Below are 9,451 nucleotides of genomic sequence, written 5' to 3'. Positions count from 1 at the left end.
CAGGTTTAATTTAAATAAAAAAAATTAAAAAAATAGCATCCGAGTGGCGACAGCGGCCCAGCCGCTCCTGCCGCACGCGCGGGCCGCGCTAGCTGGCCGCGCACCAGCTGGCCACAATAGCCTGCTGGCCCCCCCCCTTTTTTTTAAAAAAAAAAAAAAAACTATGCATTCCAGAATTAAATTTTACATTAAATAAAACATAAATATTCCATGCTTCCAGAATTTAATTATGCATAAAATTAAGCATAAATATCCCTCATTCACCCATAAATAATGTCATACCACCCATAGGTTGATTCACACAACATACACCAAATATGATACATATTCAAGTTTAAACTCTATCAAACTCTCAAACACCATAACAAAATATAAAGGCTACACATCTAGTCTTCCATACTCAGCCCTTACCCCTTCCAAGATACCCTTTCCTTTTGAGCTTTCACCACCTACAAAGAGGTCCAAAATGACCTTATGAGCTATTTCTCAGTAAGGGTGTAATGCAAAGCAAATGAGAGCATAAATAACCATGTAATGCGAGATGTAATGCAAATGTAGGTAGTCTTCCTAGCCTTCACAACCTTTCAAGATGGAGACTTCAACCAACCCCTTTTTCCCAACTCCTAGTCCTCCTTATGGCCAAAGGTCCACTAAAGTACACAAATGCATATATATATATATATATACTTGCAAATACATGAAACTCATAACAAACACTTGCTAAACAAGCAAGACCGCCACCCATGGGGTCATCCCTTACCTTAACTCTTAAATGCTTTTCAAACGATTGCTTCCAAGTACCTCTTTGGTTCCAATAACCTAAAAAGAATTTCTTCGAACATTAGAAGACTTCTAACATTAAGAGATGAGAAGGATTAAGAAAACTTCTTCTTTCTTTTCTAAGAACAACAAATTATAAGAATCTTACCTTCCTTTCTCTTCTCCTATTCTTCTTCTTCTTCCCCTTCTAATTGTATTCTTGGCCAAGAAATTTAACCTTCCATACCTTCTTCCTCTTTATATTACCTCACTTTTCTATTTTCTTTTAATTATCTCCATTTCAAGATTTAATCTAAACCATTGGATTTTATTGGTTTGAGAGAATTAATCTCCACCTTTCACTACAAGCACAATCCATGTGCTTAATAAACTTTTAATCTCATCCTTTGATCACTTAGGATTCAATCTCTACCCTTGAGAAGAAACACAATCCATGGTTAAAAAGGCTTTAATCCTAGCCATTAATTTAAAATGGAGATTAAATCTCCACCCTTCAAAGAAGCACAATCCATGAGCTTAAAGAGAATTTCATCTTAGCCCTTGATTCCTACCCAAGAGTTATCCCAAGCATCCATTCTAATCCTTTAAAAAATAATTTTAATTATATTGGCAATCCATGCCAATTGGATCAACTCCCATTCCAAGGCCATATCTCATGCATTGGATCCATCTTAAACTTTTAATTTTTCTCCCATTTATTTTTAATTCTTCCATTTTCAACCATAATTTCATGGCCACCTTCTATTTTACTTTACATTTTCTTTATGCAACATAATGATGGCTCCCATTAAAGGCAAGAATGACACATTTTCTTTTTCTTTTCCTTTTAATTAAATCTCAATTCTCTTTTAATGAGATCTTGCCAAGTGTCACCCACATACTTAATTTAGCCATTACTTATTTCTTTAATATCTCATCTTCTTGAATGAGAACTTGCCAAGTGTCACTATTTAACACCCACATGGCCCCTAATCCTTCATCTTGGCCATCCAATATTTCTCTATAATTTAATCAAAATTAAATCCTTCACATAGGATTTATTTACACATTTTCACCCATAGTAATTCTCTTTTAATGGGATAATATCTAAATTACCATATTACCCTTCTAGAGGCATCTCAAATTTATAAACTTCCATTAGCCAACCTAGGACAATTTTGGAACGCCACATACCTCTATTTTTATAATTTATTTAATTAAATTCATACTCACACCTAAGGTGTTACAGCAGTGCAATAAAAGAATGTGTAGAATCATTATCAAATAATGCATGCACATCATGACCATATAAGGACAAAATACCTTAGATAGTACCATCGCCTTGCTCTGCATCCTACAATGCACCTGTCTATCCACGGGAGGTGGATACTGAGCTACTGGTTGCGCCGATAAAGGTGCTGCTCCTAGCCCTCTAAATGCTAGTGGCCTCTAATTTGCCTACTGGCCTCTATTCTGGGGCGGTTGTGTACATCTATTAGCTGTGTCCTTTCTGTCCGCACCTGAAATAAGTCACCTCTAGTGCGAGGAGTGCTGCTTGATTCTTCGGACAATCTTTCTTCCTATGCCTTTCTTATCCAGACTTGTAACATACGTTTTTCCTAACTAGGCACAGTCCTTAGTGCTTCCTTCCACACTTATTACATTGTGGATTATTCTATGTATTGTTTCCTGGTCCGGCTATCCACTTCCTCTTCTTATTATTGGATGAACCCTGAGATGTACTTGTGCCCTTCTTGGCTGCTTGTGTTGCTCTCCACTCTTTGCGATCTCACTCGATAGCATACGCTCGCTGGACTACCATAGCATAATCCATGCTTAGAGCTCCTCCAAAAGCATGACAGATATCCGCACACAATCCTCGCTAAAACTTGGCGACCTTCTTTACTTCAGTGGATACCAACTCTAGGGTGAATATAAACAGCATTGTAAACTCGGCCTCATAATGGGCCACTATCTTGGTACCTTGCACCAACTCTATAAACTCATAGACTTTCTACTCTTTGACCCACGCTGGACAATAAGTATCATTGAATACTTATTGAAACTCGACCCACGTAGGTTCTCGATTACCAAACCTCTGGCGAGTAATCTCCCACCATCTCTCAGCATCGCTTCTGAACAAGAATGTGCTAAGTCGCACCCATCGGTCATCTGTACAACTGATAGAATGGAGATGCTTCTATATTGATAGCATCTAATTCTTAGTCGTTGCCGCATCTGTTGTAACACTCGGTGTAACCGGTGTTAAGAGAATAGGAAAGGAAGTAAGAAAACTTCCAAAAATACCCTTGAGAAGGTGATGGATCCTTGAGATTGAGAGTGCCCATGAGAATGGTATTTTGGTAATTTGGATAGAGAAGTCCAATAAAGGGTATTTTGATAAATTAAAAATAATTCCTATGTAGAATTAGGTGTGTAAGTGAATAAAATCCCAATTTGGTATTTATGTGGAGATATATGGGATTAATAAATTCACAAAGGGTATTTTAGGAATTTTGGAATTTAATTCTATAAAGGAATTTAATTATGGAATATTGGGAAAATGGTGGATGTTCTATTTTTTGAGAAAATAATTATGTTTTCCCTAAATTGGTGAATTAATGTGGTAATGCCACATAGAGGGATGAGATTAAAACTTGGAAACCAAGGTTAGTGTCTTATTGTGACACTTGGCATTTTGTGGTTCAAGTATAAATGGGGTGATTTAATTAAATGCAAAAGAAATGCTAATTGGTCTTTCAAGCATTTAATGAGAGGCATGATTATATGGATTAAAGAAAATCTAACAGAAAATGGTAAATGGTCACCATTAATGCCTTGGAAAATATGAGATTTATTTAAATACATAAGAATGTATTTATGTCTCTCAAATGTGATGGATATGAAAATAATTCCATTAATTTAAATGGGAAAGAAATAAAAATTCAAGGGATGAGATTAATTCTTGGATTTGGAAAGTGATCAAAGGGTCACCATTAAATCTTAGAAGTTGGCATGGATTGCCAAATGGGTGGAGAGATTTTAAAGAGAGATGATTGGAAGGTGGAGATTTAATCTCCAAATTAAATCAAAGGCCAGGATTAAAACCTAGCAAAGCACATGGATTGTGCTTCCTTTGAATGGCTAAGATTTTGTCTTGTAAAGTGAGAAAAGATCCAATGGTAGATTTTAAGCAAGACTTAATGCCATAGATTGTGTTAGTTTGGAGGGTGAGGATTTATTCTCACCAAATAAATCCAATGGCTAGAATTTATTCTTGAAATGAGGAGGTCTTGGTTTCCTTTGGCCATTTGGAGAAAGAAATGAAGAAGGAAAGAAAGAAAAAAAAAGAGATAAGGAAGTCTCTCATGGAATAAAAGTGAAGAAGAAGAAGTAAGGGATTCAAGGTAAGCTTTGTTCCTTCTTCTCTTTATTTTAAGTATGCTTGAATGTAAAGTAAGTTTCTTTTGGGATGCCATCTTAGATGGGAGACAATGAAGATGGAAGCTCTCATGAAATAAAGATTTAAAGATTCAAGAAGAGGTAAGGGATGGCCCCATGGGAGGATGGCCTTGCAATATGTTGTAAATATGTTTCATAAATGTATATGTTGCATTTGGCATGTTCTTTTATGTTCATGAGACTTATGGCCATAGGTTAGTTTGGGAACATGGTTGAAATGGTGGGTTGATGCCTCTAACCTTGGAGGGTTGTGAGGGCAAAGAAACCTAGCCACACTTGCATGCATTTGGTATCATATAATCTTGTTATGTTCATATTTATTTGGCATTGCACCCTTATTGAGCTTAATAGCTCATGAGGTTTTTACCCTCACATATAGGTTGTGAAAGCATGGTAAAGTAAAGGAAATGATGGAATGGCATGTGGAAGCATGGAAAGAAGATTCAAGTGTATATTATGGCTTAGGGAAGCTTATGTGTTTGGATTATGTAATGTAAATTTGTTGTTAGTTGAAGTGTATGTTGTATTTAGACAATGAGATATTGGCTTATGGCATGTTGATGCCTAGGTTGGGTGAAAGTCTCATTTTGGTGTGTATTGTGGGAAGCACTAAGAAGTTAAATCATATGATTTTTGTTGGAAAAATAGTGGGTGTTTAATGTATGTTGTGGAAGCATCAAGAATATTTTTTAAGCCTTAATTATGGAGAAATAAAGGCAAAAAAATTGAAGGAATGTGAAGTATTTTTATTCATTTTAATTTATGAAAAATTTGGGTTTTAAAGGCCCAAGAAAAAAAAAAAAAAAGAGAAAGAAGTGAAGGAGCAGCAGGGGGCAGCCAGTAGCAGTAGCAGGCCGCAGGGCAGCTGAGCGCGCGCGCACAGGTGGGCGCGCAGCATGCGTGACCAGCACCCAGCGGGGCCCCGAGCGGGCCCCGGGGAGCGCCGTGGGCCCCGCCAGCCAATTTTTTTTAAAATTTCTGAAAAATTGGAGAATTAGGGGCATTTCTAAATGGATTTTGGACCCCGGAGGAAATTTCAAAATAAAGGGATTTTTCGGGCATTTTGGAGAATAATGCCGAAATTTTGAAAAATTGAAAATTATGAGTTTTTCCTCCTAAATTGGTAATCAATCAATGGATTGATTTAAATGGTGATTTTTATGGAGCTCGGTAAAATTCTTGGTTGAAAAGAATTTAAAATAATTGAGAAAATGGCGGTTAGGCATCTTCATGAGTTTTCTTTGTAACCAAATGCGGTGTGGTTGAAGCCCAATTCTACTAGGGATCCAGGGGTTGAGGGAAGGGAAGGATGAGCCTAGTTCCCACCTAGGGCGTTTCGTCTTAAAACATGGTCCACCCTTCACCAAAGACCGGGCAAGTGGACAATTCGGGTAATTGTTCACGAGTAACACCCGTAAGTGGGAGCAGGGTGTTACATATGTGCCTCTATGGAACGGTGGTGGTCAGAATGCCATAAAATTTCTTAACAACTAACTCCTTGTATCTGGATCCACAACTAGAACTGTTGGACCGACTAGCAGATCGCCTCCACTGCCTCCTTCTTCTTATGGTATTTGTAGTTTCCTCACTTGATTTGTAGCTAGAGTATCAACCACACTCATCAAGCCTTCCAACATTCCTCGCATCTCGGCCATTCCCTGTTGTAGATCGCTACCAGACTCCCCTGGTGAGCCAGACGTGGATATTGGAACTTCCACTAGAATAGAAGCAGTCTAACTACGAGTACAGGGTCGTCCATTTCTATCACTCATTTTCCTGCATCACCACTTAAGATCAGAATACTATTAAATGCATTATAGAGAGAGAGATTGAATTCATCAAGCAAGTCATAAGGCCAAAGGCCATTTGCATCTGCAAAAAAAAAAAAAAAAAAAGAGAAAAAGAAAAGCAAGCAAAAGGATAAAATGATGAGAAGGAGCATAAAACGCACTCACCTCTTTGTCTCTAAAAAAAAAATGAGAAAAAAGAAGAAAGCAAAGTTGAGACGGAGCGTAAAACGCACTCAACCAAATAAAGATGCAAAGTTTTTCATAATGTCTATGCTTGGAAATTCTATCTCTTGATCTTGGAGTTGCATGAAGTGTTTTCTCGACCTAAGGCATGTTTTCCTTCATTGTTGTCTTTCCATTTCTTTCTTCCCCACATTACAACCCTTGAATAAAGTCCTTTTGATTTGTGGTATGCATGTGACATGGATAGTGGAGATTGAGAAGATAAACAAGCTTTGGTAGTGGAATTGTGATTGGGTGAATTTTAGCGAAATAGTTACCACCACCTCTTGAGAGATTTGAGAGCATACACTTGTCCTGTGAGAGACTGCTTCTTTTGATTTGTCCTATTGAATGAATTGCCATACTACTTGTTTTCTTGGAAGTTTAGGAGAGATGATATTTGAATGCTGAATTCTTGAAGACTTGCCTCGCATGTAACTTTGCACCATTCCACATCTTTTTGTTATTGAGTGTTAGTGTCTAGTGTTTTTCCCAGGAGTGCAAAAGTATAAGTGTGGGGAATTTGATAGAGCGCATATTTTCATATTATTTAGCCCTCATATTTAGTCTTTTTGCACGTTAGTTGTGTCATTTTATTCATCTTGATTTTGTTTTATTTTATTTTATAGGAATTGAACTTCACACTATTTTATCTTATTTTGAACAGATTAGGGCTTCCTGGGTCATGAAGAATTTTGATGGCAAGAAGGGAAACAAGGAGATTGGAAACAAAGAAGCAAAAATGTGCTCACAGATTTGACCTTTTGTGCTTCTTTCAAGTTTTTAGCCAAGTTAAAATCCCAGAACGTGAATGATGTCTTCAGAGATATTGTAGAGAACTTCTTGGGCTTTCTGTAATGGTATGGTTTGTCCAAATCAAAGTTCGTTTGGGCCTCCAAACATCGCTTCAAAGTCGGGACCAGAAAGTTGGGTCAAATTAGGAAAGCTGCACAGATGCTGAATCTTTAAAAGGCCATAAATTGGGTGTCCGATATCCAAATCAAGTGATTTAAAATCCCAAATTCATCTAATCTTCCTGATCTACAATTTTTATGAAGGGGAAGAAGCCAAAAACGCACTTTATCCTATTCGAAATTGGATGTGAAGTTGCCGTAACTTAGGGTTTCCTCCCTAAACTCTATTTAAGCACATTAAGTGGCTGATTTTGGGAGAATTCTCACAATTTCAACCAAGAAGATGGAAGGCTAATTCGCTTGTGATTCGTTACATTCTCGTACCTCTTGCCCGGTTTGAGTCTCGGTCATATTGTTGAATCCGATTTGGAACTCGATTTTCATGTTTTAATTGATGATTCTGTTTCTTTTCCTTCTCTAAGTTTATGTATGTTTCTTTTATGCGATTGTGTGAATGCATGTATGATATTTGGATGGTTTTAATTAACGTACTCGGTTGAGGCTTTGATTAGAAAGAAACGGTATATTTGTATGAGAGATTGCTCGATTGGATTTAATCTTTTACGGTTGTAGAAGAGTTTTTCAAATCAAAAGAAAATCAAACCAAAACAGATTGTTTTCATAAATGAGACAAGGATTACTGTGGTAAAGAGGTAGGGTTTGTAGCGGGCTACATTTTACTTCATCGTTGTTTCATTCTTGAACGTTTATATTTCGGTTTTCATCACAACCCCCCTCGTTTAATCTTGTTTTGACAGATCCGTTTGAGGTTCGTTGGGAGACGACTTTGGGTTGCACCCTTATTGCAAATCCGAATCATTATTCATCTAATCTATCGGTGTTCGACAGCACCGATCACTAGGCCTCACCTCTAGTACTCCCCCGCTAGGACTTGGAATGGTGAAGAGTACAAGGTGAGCTACAAAGCTCAACAAGTAATAAGCTGGAAAGAATAATTAAAGCTGAATCGAAGAATATCGATACTGATAAATTACTTACTAAACTTATACTGAGTATAATTACTGTCTGTTTGCATTCATAAAAATGTAATGCACATAAACTATAAACTAAATGCAAGTATGCAACTTTGCTTCATAGGCCCACACAATCTGTAATACATACTTGACTGATCTGAATCCTACATACATAGAAACTGTAAGCATATACTGTGGGCAATAAACCCCTAGCCCCCTGGTAGTCACAAGATGAGCAATACATAAATTGAAACTGTTGCCTGGCGCACATAATGCAATGTTCACATACATGCTAGCACACAATATGTAGTGCTCCATAGAAAGTCATGTTCAATGCTCATACAAAGATGTATGCACATAATCTTACCAAAATAATGTTGATCATGTCATAATAAATACTAAACACGATATGATCTTCATCACTTATATTAAAATACAAAGATTCGGTAATTTCTAAGTATAGGCATGTTACATTTATCAAAAATGCCAAGAGACTCCAATATTGAGGGTGTTTATTATTTCATTAAATAATAACTGGAACTGGAGTTCACTTATCAACAAATTTAATTAACAGAAGGAATCATTCGAATGTGAGGAGAAACATCTGAATGTGAACAAGACATTCGGATGCCAAACAAAGCATTCAGATATAGGGCATAACACTTGAGATGCATTCGAATGGGGTATGGGTCATTAGGATGACACATGATGTTATTCGGATAACGAGCTTAAGCATAAGAGAGTCATTCGAGTGGAAAAGGAAAACATTTGGATGCTATTAGAAATTCATTCGAAGGACACTATTGTAGCATTCGAATGCTACTCACAAACTTTTGAAATCTGATGAAATTCATTCGGATGAAAATGGATAGCATTCAAATCGATCGAGGGTCATTCGAATGCTCCTTACTAATTTTTAGAGGCTATTAAAGAACTCATTCGAATATCATAAAACTCATTTGAATAGCACAGGACTCATTTAAATAACACAAGACTCATTCAAATAACACAGGACTCATTCGAATGTTTGAAACATCTAAAGAATAAAATTATAATAACAATGACTACATCTTGAATTGAACTTAACATTACTAGACCATTCCAGAAGAAATCTTGGAAGAACAAAACCCAATTAACAAGAAACAATATCAAGGATGATTTAAGGATTATACTCAATTGAATCGCTATTAGATCATGCATAACTTTGCCAAGAATTTACTGTATACACACATACACACACACACACACACGCATATATATATACATGCACTGTCAGTAAAAACTAAAACTCAACGAAGAGTTACTGAAAAATTGAGATTTAATACTAAAT

Source organism: Diospyros lotus, chromosome 15, assembly GCF_014633365.1.
Source record: "Diospyros lotus cultivar Yz01 chromosome 15, ASM1463336v1, whole genome shotgun sequence".
NCBI lineage: Eukaryota > Viridiplantae > Streptophyta > Magnoliopsida > Ericales > Ebenaceae > Diospyros > Diospyros lotus.
The sequence above is the reverse complement of the archived record's forward strand: the minus strand, read 5'-3'. Positions refer to the sequence as shown.